Below are 12,344 nucleotides of genomic sequence, written 5' to 3'. Positions count from 1 at the left end.
CTGACTACTGGGGGGACTATTACAATCGCATCAAAGTAATCATGCTTTTCTTATTTCTGAGTTCCATCCACATAGCTTCACTTGACCATCCCTCAGAAATCCCTTGCGTTAGAACAGTAGTAATGTTTCACCACAAAAAAAATTGACTCCAATCTCCTTCGAGCTCTTCCAACTTCTGCTGTACCTTTGATGATGGGAGGGGCTTTGAACATAAATTATTCAATTTATTGGTGATGGTTAGTAGCTGAAAATAACGATACTATGGGTGACTTGGGTGATGGGAAATAAAAGGTTACATTGTGTGGAAGGAAAATTCTGGATAGAAACAAGAATTTTAAAAAACGAACTCCATTCTGTCTGCCCAGGTCTTGCCTACACCGCTCTACCTCCAGATTACTTTCCTTTTATTTGATGAGTTCAAATTAATCTCAGCCGCTGTTTTGAACTTGTTAACCATTTGTTAACGGGTGTTTGCCGTTTCAGAATGTAGGTTGCCTTATCGTGTACGTTCTCAGAGTTCAGTGTTTGGAGTCCTTGTTGGTTCAACCTGTGCTTTGATCTATAATGCAAAATTACAGAAAAATATTAATATCAATTTAAAATAAAATGTTAGGATATTGGAAGAACAGCTAAGAGCTTCAAAGCTTGACAGACGGCTTGTGGGAAAGGACATGGAAATCAGCAGGGTTTCCAGAACTTCTCATCTCTGCCTTCCCTGATCGAAATCAACCTGTGATTTATAATTGTTGAGGATTGTTATTCATTAATATCGGTGTGTCAGATAGATCTCAGTCTCAGGGAGGTGTGACGTGCTTCTTTGTTTTGTGATGAACTCAGGGGAACATACAATAGTAAGGGGGTAAACCCAAAGGGGTGCAGGAGCAGAGGATCCCCCGTGTGTATGTGCACAAATCAGGGAATGTACCATGACACAAGGACAGAAGAGCAAATAAACCCGACTTCATCGCCCTACGCTGTAGAGAACAAACACACAGCAATTATGTTAAACTGAAATAAAACAGTCTCTTGTCTCACCTGGAATGTTGCATTTAGTTTCAGGTGCCACGTTTTTGAAAAAAATGCAAAGTTATGAGATTGGGTGCGTGACTGATTCACAACACTATTCCCGGGATGATACACCTCACCAACTCTGAGAAATTGGGACTGTTCTCCTCTGCTGATAGTTTCCAGACTCTGTGACCAGTTGCTGTGATTGGTTCTCAATTCCGTCTTGCGTCATATAGATCTCAATGGCTGAATATTTCAGGTACTCATGAGCTGTGCCTTGCCTGATCACAGCGCCCTCTGATTTATTATTTTTCAGGGTTGCTGTTCAGTAATATCCCTGTATCAGACAGATCTCAGTCTCATTTCCTGGGATTTGACAGGTGTGGTGTGTCAATTAGATCCCAGGAATTGTGCTCCATGAGATTTATGTGTGAGAAAAACTCCAGTTCTGAGAATCCGCCCTTGGATTGTGCACGTGTTGTGTCTGAAGACCTGACTGAACGTTGACATTTTTGGCTGATGAATGTTTCGTTGGGCGCTTTAGGTGGCGATTTCTGCATTGCTAAACAAGGCTGCCCTGACATTGGGAGTACTTTTAGTTTAGACAGTGCAGAGTAAACTTTCAAACTCCGTTGTCTGCCTTTTTTCGGCTTCTGGTGGAGCCTATAAAATTATCATGAGGTGACCCGAGGCCGTGGCCCTTGGTGCATAAGCGGAAATGTTCTCTAATCATTCTGCCTCTGGAGTGTTCCATCTGGCATATCGTGTGAAATGTATTTACATTAGTGGGCTGCATGGTAGCGCAGCATTAAACTAAATGACTGGATAAAATACAATCAAACAGAACAAGTGAAAGTATTTGGCTGGGAAAGGAGTAGGATGTGGGAAAGTGTATTATTACTGACTGGCCTTGAAGAAAGAATTAAGCAAACTCAAGATTAGTGCATATTCATTCGAGATTTATTAAATATTTCAGAAAGCATTTTTATCCAAAAGATTGATGTAAAAGCTAACAGAAGTGAATTTCATGGCTGGATGCCACATTGAGACGAGAACACATGCGCTGTGAGCTGGGAATTTTCTGTACATCAGTAACAGTCACAAGAAAGGGAATACAAAGGCTCATCAGAAAGGGTAGGCAACATTCTGAGTAAGGAACAAATAAAAACAAAACAAACGGGCTTCAAACAACTGGGAAGCTACAAATTCTTCCAACCACAACCATCTCAAAGATATCAAAGTAAAAAGGAAAATCCATCAATAATAGTCTCAGTTACATGCTGATAAACTGAAGTCATCTCACTGTTAGAGTCAGCAACAGGACAGATTGGAGGTTGGGAATTCAGAGACCTTGATAAGCAGATCAGGAAAATCAAAGCGGACCACAACTCGTTCACTTAACCTGGAAAAGAGAGAGAAAGCAATGACGCAGATATTTATGATCAGGGACTTTCAGATATAATGTTTATTCAATGGCACACTTAGAGATTTCACAAAACATATTGGGCTGCTTGGCGTGAGAAAGATGTGATTATTCTCACCTTCACCAGAGTGACGGCAGCGTATAGAAAATACTCAGGAAGAACAAGGTGATGAACGTGGAAGCAGTTGTCCAGATGTTGCTGTTATCATCCTCATAGTCTTCAATCCAAGTGCGATCTATTGAATCTATGAATATAAAGCCGAGAGAACGCATTAAGATTGTTTATTGATCCAGATCGATCTATCTGCATCCAAGTCATCTAATTGGAGACCATTACATCTTCATAAAGCAGTCAGGTATTTCTCAAGTGTGACTCTTATCTGTATGTATTAGTGCATTATTGACTCAGCAACAAATTACAAATACTAACTGCACATGTTCTTTCTTCATTGTCCATGTCAGAACGTTTTAAATTATTTTTCTTTTCATCTATTATTTAAGGATATTATTATTTGAGGAATGTTTATTACGAATGATGATTTTAATTATATCATTATATTTTAAATATAGGCTGTGACAGCACTTTAGTTGAAAATTGTAGCCATCACTGAATAAAAGTTCAAATGTGATTCTCATCTTTTGTATTGGTGACCAATTGCTTGGCAAATCATGAATATAAGTGACATCACAGTCAGGACATTGCTTCATATTTTTGTTTGTAAGATCTGTATATTTAGGAATAAGTTTTTGTACGTATGTCCCTTAATTTATTTGATCTACTGCTTGGTATGTTTGGTTTTCCTTTAATGTTTGTGTATGTGGTTATAAGAGTCTCTTACTTCACTCTAGCCCATGTTGGAGTCTGTGCATGAATAAACATATTCCTGTTCCTTTACTGCTGGTGTGCTCATGTGTTTGTGCACCTAAAGTTTGGTCTTTTCCCAGTGTGTAAGCATCATCATGCTAATATGCCACTTCGTTGCTGCCTATGCTTATCTTGTTCTGTCTTTGTGAGTGTTCACTTTTCATTAGTGCTATCTAAAATGTGTGATTATGTGTCTGTTTCAGATCCTACCTAAACTAGGTTATTTCCATGTTTATGCTTAATAAATGTTAGCATGCATTGTTATGTTTTGATGGATGTTTATATTTATATGATGATGTTTGCTTGTGTGGCAATCTTTCCCAAACCATCTCCTGATCAGCTTGTTTGTGCTATTGTTTGTGGATGCTTGCTGATGCTAGTGCCCATTATCCTTATTTAATAAACACCCCTCTATTTGTTCATCTTTGCACTTGTGTGTCTGCATGTGAGACTCTGAATTTGTGTGTGCGTGTGATATTGTGTTTATGCTGATCAATGTGGTTTCAAAATAACTAATTAAGCTGCCTCTGTCATCATTTGTTTGTGATTCTGAAAATGGGAAAATAATGATATTAATGTTTATCTCTGTGCACTCACGTGCCTATGTGAGTTGACATGTGGGAGGACATTTTTCGGAATTTGTATCTGTGTTCATGTGTGTATGTCTGTACGCATTGTGCTGTATGAATGTATATGTATTCATGCCCATTTGTGTGTTACCGTGTGTCGATGTTTCTCATGGTTATGTGTGAGTACTCCTGTTCATTTGTGCAAATGATTTTCTTTCGGTGTATGTGAGTTTTTGTATGAGCTTAGCTGAGTGTTCAAGTACCACTTGCATGTGTGGCTCTGTGCGAGTATGCGTGTGTGACATCTTATCTATATGCACATTTGAGTATGCACATAAATATGTGTCTTTAGGTGAGAGTCTGTATATGTGTCATTACGTGTGTATTTGCGATCATCTCTCTGTATCTGTTCTTATACCAGACTGCAATTTTCATTATTTTAATTTATTGTTCTAATTTTAATGCATTGCCCATAATTAGATTTGACCTTGGTGTTACAGGAAACATTTCCCATCGTCGTGCAGAGATAAGCGTTTTATGAGCAACTCTTCTGTTGCAGTGATAGAACTTCTGTCTCTGAGAGAAAAGGCGTGAGTTCAAATCCCCACTGCCCCAGAGATAACATTTCTGAATATGTTTATTAGAAAATGTCTACTTGTGTTCCGTATGTGAAACAAAATGATATCAGGTATTCGAATACCAGAATTGATCCCATGTGCTCCAGAAAACTGAGACAAAACTATGGAATTCAAACTAGGACGATACAAACACCAGTTTTGGATTATGGGAATCAATGTTAATCATTTGTTAACAGAGCCAAGTGTGTCTAACATGCTTCAAAGGTACTGTTTTGCATGGAAATGTAAAATCTTTGGACAGTAAGCAAGAAGCTGACTGTTCCTGTTAGTAACTGGGTTACATTACAGAGGACATCTACCATGAAAACTCTGCACAGGGAGCAAGAGGACAGGCATTCATCGTTCCCCTCCCCTCTGCTCCACAACAACTTATCTGTTGATTCTCTTTGGTGTGAAAGTGAAGATACATTCTGTCAACTCATGCGCTGGCGCATGATCCCTGGCAGTTCCCCAGAAACAAAGGTTACATTCAAACTGTTCGGCACTATTTATGATTGGTATGTTCCAATCAAATTTAATTTTAAAGTGTCTTAAATTTACATTTCCAATTGGTGCAATCTGGCAGTTTAAAACTGACATGAATTTTGTAAGAATGTCCAATCGGGGGAATCAAAAACACCAAGTTCAAAACTCGTGCCTTACCCTTGACATAAAATGGACATTGTCAGATTTTGTCACAGAGGGATTTAGGATGGATAAGGTACTTGGTGGAATCCTGCAATGAGTGAGCTTTACTCTGTCAATGACCCAGGGTGTATCTGATCAGGGAACATTAACTGCACAAGACACTTGTTACAGACCTGTTAATAATTCACTTTAACTGCAGAGATGGAATGTAAGTCAGAGTGAGAAACAACTAATTCGGTATTTAACACACAGCTGGAGGAAAAAAACACTTCATTACTTCTGTTGAATTATTAAATGCAACTTTGAGATTTTTATTGACATGAATTAACTGTGTCCATCAGTGCAAGTGAAATGTTTACAAAACTCGGTTTACCGCTGGATTTATCGACTGTTCTGTTGATGATCTTCAATGGAATCGCTTCATGTCCCACCACACAGGAGTAAGAAGCACCGCTGGCCCACTCCTCCGCTGTAATGGATAACAGGCTGTAGATGAAGAAGGAGGTGTTGTCGCTCTCCGCCATCACCTCGGTGTCCTTGTAGTTACTGGGATTCACCGGCTTGTCATTGTTTGTCCACTTGACGAAGATCTCTCGGGGGGAGAAACCTCTCACTAAACAGGTGAGGGAGAGAAACCTCTGAGCGGAGATTTCTTCTGTTGGTGGCAGGAGGACCGACACTGATGGCTCCAGCGGATTAATCACTGCAGAATATTTGAGACAAATATAAATCAACCAAAAAAATCCTGAACCGATATCACAATTTCGCTAAATATTAAAATACGCCATGTTTAATTTGGGATTTATTCACTTTCGTTTTTTTAAAGGAGCAGTATGGTACACATTCTGTTCAGTAAAAAAAAGAAAGTTTAATGTGAAAGTTGTCTCCATGTTTCCAGCCCACAACGAGGACATTCTGTCCATTTGTCATTGCTGATGGTGACGTCACAACCCAGGCTTCTTCCCACCTTATCTGACTTAATCAGAATACAATATCCTTTGGTCCATCTTTTTCTTAAGCAGCTACTTAGCTATCCTGCCTTCAGATGCATCATTAATGCTCCTAACGGTGTTGGTTCATTTCCAATCAAAGCCTGTCATTGATGGAACTGGATCCGGATTACACATGGGATCCTTTGTGCTTTAATCTCACCGCTCACGTTTCTTCTTGTGGATGGAGTCTCTCAGCGGAGTCGGTAGATTCTGATGGTACACCACACATTCAAAAGTAACACCAGTCAACCAGGCTTCAGTAGAAATGTCTAATTTGCTGATCACGTTGTCGGGATTCTGTCCAGGCTGCTCAGCAATCTCTGATTTCAGAGGCTTCTTTTCTTGTTTCCAGGTCACGTTGACTCCAGAAGGAAGATTGGACACAACGCAGGTTAACGTCACTGTCGCCTCCAGTAAGACTTGTTCAACCGGCGGTGGGAGGATTTTAACGGTGTTCGGGTGGCACTCGGTATCTTCTATGAAACAAAAATCAAAGTCAATGAAAAATGCCCCTTTCTGATACAAACAGCCAATCTTCAGATTACTCCTTCACAGGGTGAAGACACCACCTCCAAAATGGCAACTCCAACTATTGCTGAAACGATGCTTACTATTGTTGATGTATTTTGATCTGTGAAACATTTGTGATTACCTATAACATACCCTGTGTAATTATTCCTAAAGACCACTGGCTTTATAACAAGTGAAACCTGTGAAAAAAGTAAAACCATCGAAGATACCATCATGTAACCCCAGGAATTATCTTTCTTTCAGAGTTTGTCTCTCACTTAAGACCATCTATTGATACTTGTGACAAGAGTAATCTGAATAGAATGAGTTCATTGCCATGTTCATAACCCTTAGGTGCAAGTGCTGCTGGTCACACTGACTGCCAAATCACATCCCAAATTTTGGACAAATTATAATAAATGATAATTATTCGCTTTGCAGAGTTCTAAAGTGTTACAGGAGCGGTCAACAGCCATGGAAATTACGTTCATTATCTTTAACGTGATCAAAAATACTTTGCGTTATTGGTGTGATGTCATCTTCGAATTTATGTCATTGTTCCTCGTGGGCAGTGTTTGGAGTAGATCTGAAAACAAGACATTGAGTACAGCATTGGATATCGAGGAGGACACCCATCTCCTTCAGTCTTTCCCTCCATTCAGTTAGTTCATAACTGGTCTGTACTTACATTTTATTTACCAAGCTGCATTTTTTAATTTCTTCATGGAGCAGGGGAGAAAAAAAAAACAAACAAAAGAGTCTTAAATTAATCTATAAATGCGATGGAAATGTCACTAATTTTATAGACATCCACTACTCACTGTGTAAACATTGCCACCCTAAATCAGCCTGTCTCGAGTTCCTAGTTCATTCATCCCTATTGTAGCATTCTTACCAGACTTTATTCTCCTGCCTCATCCAGTAATTCCAGAGAGCATCTTAAAGAAGCTCAGTGAGATCACGTTTATCCCAGTTCATCAAATATGATACCCACTTGGTCTGTGGTCTGATCCCATAAATGAAGTTAAAGAGCTCAGTACCTGATAAAAACCGATGTCGTACAGTGTCCAAGGCCAACAGGTCATTCCTGAGCAGGGAATGAAGCATTGAACGCATTTTGATTTATTTTCAAGTAAGGGTCACTGCATATTTTAACCACGTCATTTTGAGACCACAACATCATAAGACAGAGGATCAGAAGAAGGCTGTTCGGCCAATCCAGAGATTAGATCAGAATGATGCTGGAAAAGCACAGCAGGTCAGGCAGCATCCGACGAGCAGGAAAATCGACATTTCGGGCTAAAGCCATTCTCCTGCCTTCTCCCCATACTAAACAAGAGCCGATCTATCTCTGGCTTGAATACACACAATGGCCTGGCCTCCACAGCCCTCTGCAACAACAAGTTCCACAGACACATCATCCTCTGGCTGAAGAAATTCCTCCCCATCTCAGTTCTAAACGGTGCCCCTTTGATCCTGAGACTGTGCCCTTGGGTCCTAGTCTCGCCTACCAGTCAAAGCATCTATTCCACATTCACTCGACCTCAGTCTCTCAGTATTTTCTATGTTTCAATCAGATATCTCTCCAATATCCCCCCTCCACCCCAAACTTACCCTTGAAGCGGCTACCAGGCAAGGATTCAGCACTCTGAATGCCTCTCCCAGCATGGTCAGGCAACAAACTATTTAACAAAGCTCACTGTCTATATATCTATCTTCAACAGAGAGGAAACCTGCTTTTCTGACTTGCCAAAAGGTTGAATTATGAGCAATGCTAATGTAACACTCAAACTGAAATGAGACACGTGGCATGTTGGGAAACGAGAAGCTGTACCGTGCTGTTTACTCCGCCTGATGAATTAGTGTGTTTGATTCACATCAGAGTTCAGATTGATTTGTAGCTCTCTCAGTCTGTGTCTCTTACCCTGGAGTGCGGTGATGTTTTTACTTTGAATGTTCTCTCCATGAGTGACCTGGCAGGTATAGACTGCGCTGTTGTACCATTCACCATAAGGGACCATCAGCCGACTCGTCACCCAGAAGTTCCCGTCCGCCTCACACACGGGAGACGTGAAGAAGCCAGAATCCAAGGGTCGGCCATTTTTCAACCAACTCACGGAGATTGACTTCGGATGGAACTCGATGATTGAACAGACGACGGTTGCAAACTTGCTGCTTGCGATGTCTTCACTGGAGCTCACAGTTAGGAGAAGGGTTGGTGGGAGAATATCTGGACCTTTAGGAAACACATCGCATACATTATCCGACGAATTTCATAACAAATACAATCAGTTCTCATATATCAAGGTTTCTTGTGGTTAATGGATACAAGAATCATAATTGTGCAGAGTGCTGGAGAAGCTGGGATCCACACAGAAAGATCAGCAGGACAATGTGAAAGGCTAAACTTAGAGGACACAGCAAGGGAGCCAAGGAGGCAGAGAAACTATAGGCCGGTAACATCAGAAGGGAGATAGCAACATTGGATGGTATTCGTTTTAATGACAGAGTCTGATGAACAAGGCAGACGAATTATTGGCATAAATGAAGAAATGGTGCCGTTGCTATCACGGAGACATATTGAGAGTTGGGCAGGAGTGGCTGTTCAATATTCTAGGATTTAGTGCCTTCAGGCGAGACAGGGAAAGATGGAAAAGGATGGGGGCGGGGGTGTGCGGTACAGAATGTTGCTTCTGTCGCAATTCTGACAAGAGTATTTTAGGCTGTAAAGAGAAATGAAATCATGGATACCTCCTCAAACAAAGGCAAATGGACAGTACTTCAAAACCAAAATACAGCAAACATAACTACTGGGAGAGCACGATAGACCTTACTGTTGGTCCAAAAGACCAAGTGAAAATACATGGGCAAATTTCAGAGACATGTAAATTAAATAGGGGAATGAAAAGAGGTTTTTAACTTCCTCAGCATAGGCTTGGATATTCACTTTGTCAAAAATTTAGAGAGAGCACAATTCTGAAAATGCCCCCAGGAGAATATTTGAACAAAGTATGTGTTTAATACAGAGAATTTTAATCCAGACCTTGCAAGAGAGAGGTGAACCTGAACTTAACATTAGGGAATGAAGTGGACCCAGTGGGTAAAACACCAATGGTGGAGCACTGTGCAGACAGTGATGTAAATCAGTTGGATTTCAGATTGTACTGCAAAGGAATAGAAATTGGCCCAAAGTTCTGAAAAGGGGAAGGACAATTTTAGTAAGATCAGGTAATGACTTAACCAGAGTGGACTGGAAGCTGACACTTATTGGTAAATCTGAGTCAGAGCAGTGTGACACATTTAAGAAAGAGATAGGAAAATCACAGGGAGGGCATTTCCCAGGAAGCCACTGCGTGGGACCAAGAATGCAGCGGGCTCTGGACACCAAAGGGCATGGAGGGGGAGATAAAGAGAAACAGGGGAGGCTTCTGGTCTATGCTGAAATCTCAAGTCAATAGAAATTAGTATGGAGTACAGAACGTGCAAGGGGGAGTTTGAAAGACAAAGGAATTAGAAGAGCAAAAGGGACCATGAAAAAATAATAGCAATCAAAATAAAGGAAAATATTTTTAAAAGTTACAGGCTCATTCATAATAAAATAATTATTCGGGAAACAGTAATGCCCATTAAGTGTTATTATTGGAGTGGAGCCGGAGGATTAGGTTGTGGTCAAAACGAATGTGTTGTGTTCACTAGTAAGACGGACAATGTGGGGACAGAAATCATGGAGGGGTGTTGTGATGTACTTTCAGAAATTAGGACACATGACGTGATGTTCTGTGTTGTCTTGCTGAATGAAAAGTGGTTATATTTCCAGGGCAGATGAAAAGTATACCAAGCGGTTGAGCGATGCAAAGGATGAAATAGTTGGGTCGCTGACAATAATTTAGAATTCCTGTCTGGCCACAGCAGTTGTGCCAAGTGAGTGTAGATCAGCCAACGTTGCACTGTTATGCAGAACGAAGGAAGGGATAAATAATGAAAACACAGATCTGTCAAGCTAGTCTCAGTGGTAAGGAAACTATTGAGAAGTGAAATTAGTCTTCATTTGGAAGATAAATCAACATTTTTTTAACACGGTTTTATTGACAGGAAGTCCTGTGTAACAATTTGACAGTAGTTTTCATAGAGATAACTCGATGTCCAGATGATAGCAATAATCAGAGCCAATGGGATCCGAGTTAATTTGACAGATTGGATCTGGAACTGGCTGAGTGATGGGAGCAGGGGATAATAGTCATCGGGTGTCTGCATGACTGGAAATCTATGTCTCCTGGTGTTCTGTAGGGATTGATGTTGATTTCCGTGCTATTTCTCTTACATACCAATGATTGAGACTCAAATTTAGGAGGATTAACCGTGAATTCACAGATGAAATGAAAACTGTCATGTTGGTAAGTCATGAGCATAATGGCTTTAGATTGCAGGAGGATATAAAAGGGTTGGTTGTATATGAAGAGAAAAGTTGCAAATGGAAATTATTCTGAATAAATGTAAGGTGATGTAATTCGGCAGAAGAATCTGTGAGGTATTACGTTTTGAATGGTGGAACCCTGGAAAGGCCTGAGGATCTTTGGTGCATGTACCCACCGATCCCCTATAGTACTGTGTCGTCTGGATAAAGAGGCTAAGAAAGTGGGAGGATATTTGCTTTTATTAGCCTCGACATTGACAATGAAGAGTGGTGAGATGATACTGGAACTTAATAAAACACTGGTTAGGCCATACTGAAGCATTGTGTGCATGTTATCGAAGGAATGCGATTACACTGAAGGCAGTATTGATGAGATTTGCCAGGATCTTGCCTGGGTTGGAGGGTTTTAGTTATGAAACTAGTTTAGATGGACAGGGGTTTTCCTTGGAGCAGAGGAGAATTAGGGAAAAGATTATCATGATGTCTAGAATTATTTTAGGCAGAGACAGGGTAAACTGGATGAAACCTTTCCCCTTGTTGGAGAGATCAATGCCTCAGGGGCACAGGGTGAAGGTAAGGCCAGGAGCTTCCAAGTGGATCTCAGGGGAAAACAAAATCAAACAGAGGCTGGTGTTAGCCTGGAGCTCAGCACCTATAAGTCATGTAGAGACTGAGCCCCTCATAATAAGTATGAAGTATCCTTGCAAGGGCAAGTCACACAAGGCAATGGATCATGTGCTGGCACATGAGACTGGAATAGTTAGGTGGCTGTTATTGATAGGTGTGAATTGGATGGATCAAAGGGCCTTTTTCCTGTGCTGTATAAGGTGATTCTGTGAAAACGGTTATAAATAATGCCTTATTCATGTTAATCACAGCTGATCTGTTTTTCTCAGTTCCCACAACACGTACCTGGACATGGCATTACTTTGCTCTTGTGTGACCCGCTGTGTTGAACCTCACAGGAGATTTTGCTGGGGCAATCTACCGCTGACCCGGGCAGGGTTAACTGGCTGCTCGGGGTGTAGGTTCCCTTCTTGTTTCTCACAAGAAACAAGTACCCTTCTTGTGGGTAAGTCTTCAATCCAGTCGTGATAAGCTCCCCACCTTTCTTCCAGGTTACCTTGGTGACGTCAGGGGAATAGTCCATCGCCAAACAACCAAAGATCACAGAACCGGTGTTGTGCTCCTGACAGGAGGAGACCAGGCCATAAAGCGTGGGGGGAGACGGTGTCTCTACAACAGAATGACCAATTGAGCATGTTAGTTTCTGGTAATTTGACCTTATCAGTTACTCA

General features: G+C 40.9%; 1 long non-coding RNA gene and 1 pseudogene across 2 annotated transcripts; both read right to left on the bottom strand.

Moving 5' to 3' along the window:
- Positions 1-2,395: 2,395 nt before the first annotated feature.
- On the bottom strand, positions 2,396-5,906 carry LOC148136793 (uncharacterized). Its single transcript, XR_015754400.1, has 3 exons — positions 5,504-5,906; positions 2,550-2,676; positions 2,396-2,410 (listed from the first exon to the last, which is right to left on the bottom strand). It is a non-coding gene; the product is annotated as an uncharacterized LOC148136793 (long non-coding RNA).
- A 372-nt stretch (positions 5,907-6,278) lies between these two features.
- On the bottom strand, positions 6,279-12,086 carry LOC148136792 (Ig heavy chain C region pseudogene; annotated as a pseudogene). Its single transcript, XR_015754468.1, has 3 exons — positions 11,959-12,086; positions 8,557-8,868; positions 6,279-6,598 (listed from the first exon to the last, which is right to left on the bottom strand). The product of XR_015754468.1 is annotated as an Ig heavy chain C region pseudogene (transcript).
- Between the last annotated feature and the right edge of the window lie 258 nt (positions 12,087-12,344).

The sequence above is a fragment of the Chiloscyllium plagiosum genome, unplaced genomic scaffold, assembly GCF_037043375.1.
Source record: "Chiloscyllium plagiosum isolate Xiang-an unplaced genomic scaffold, Cpla_swu_hap1 HiC_scaffold_45, whole genome shotgun sequence".
NCBI lineage: Eukaryota > Metazoa > Chordata > Chondrichthyes > Orectolobiformes > Hemiscylliidae > Chiloscyllium > Chiloscyllium plagiosum.
Note: the sequence above shows the minus strand (reverse complement) of the source record. Positions and strands in the feature narration are given on the sequence as shown.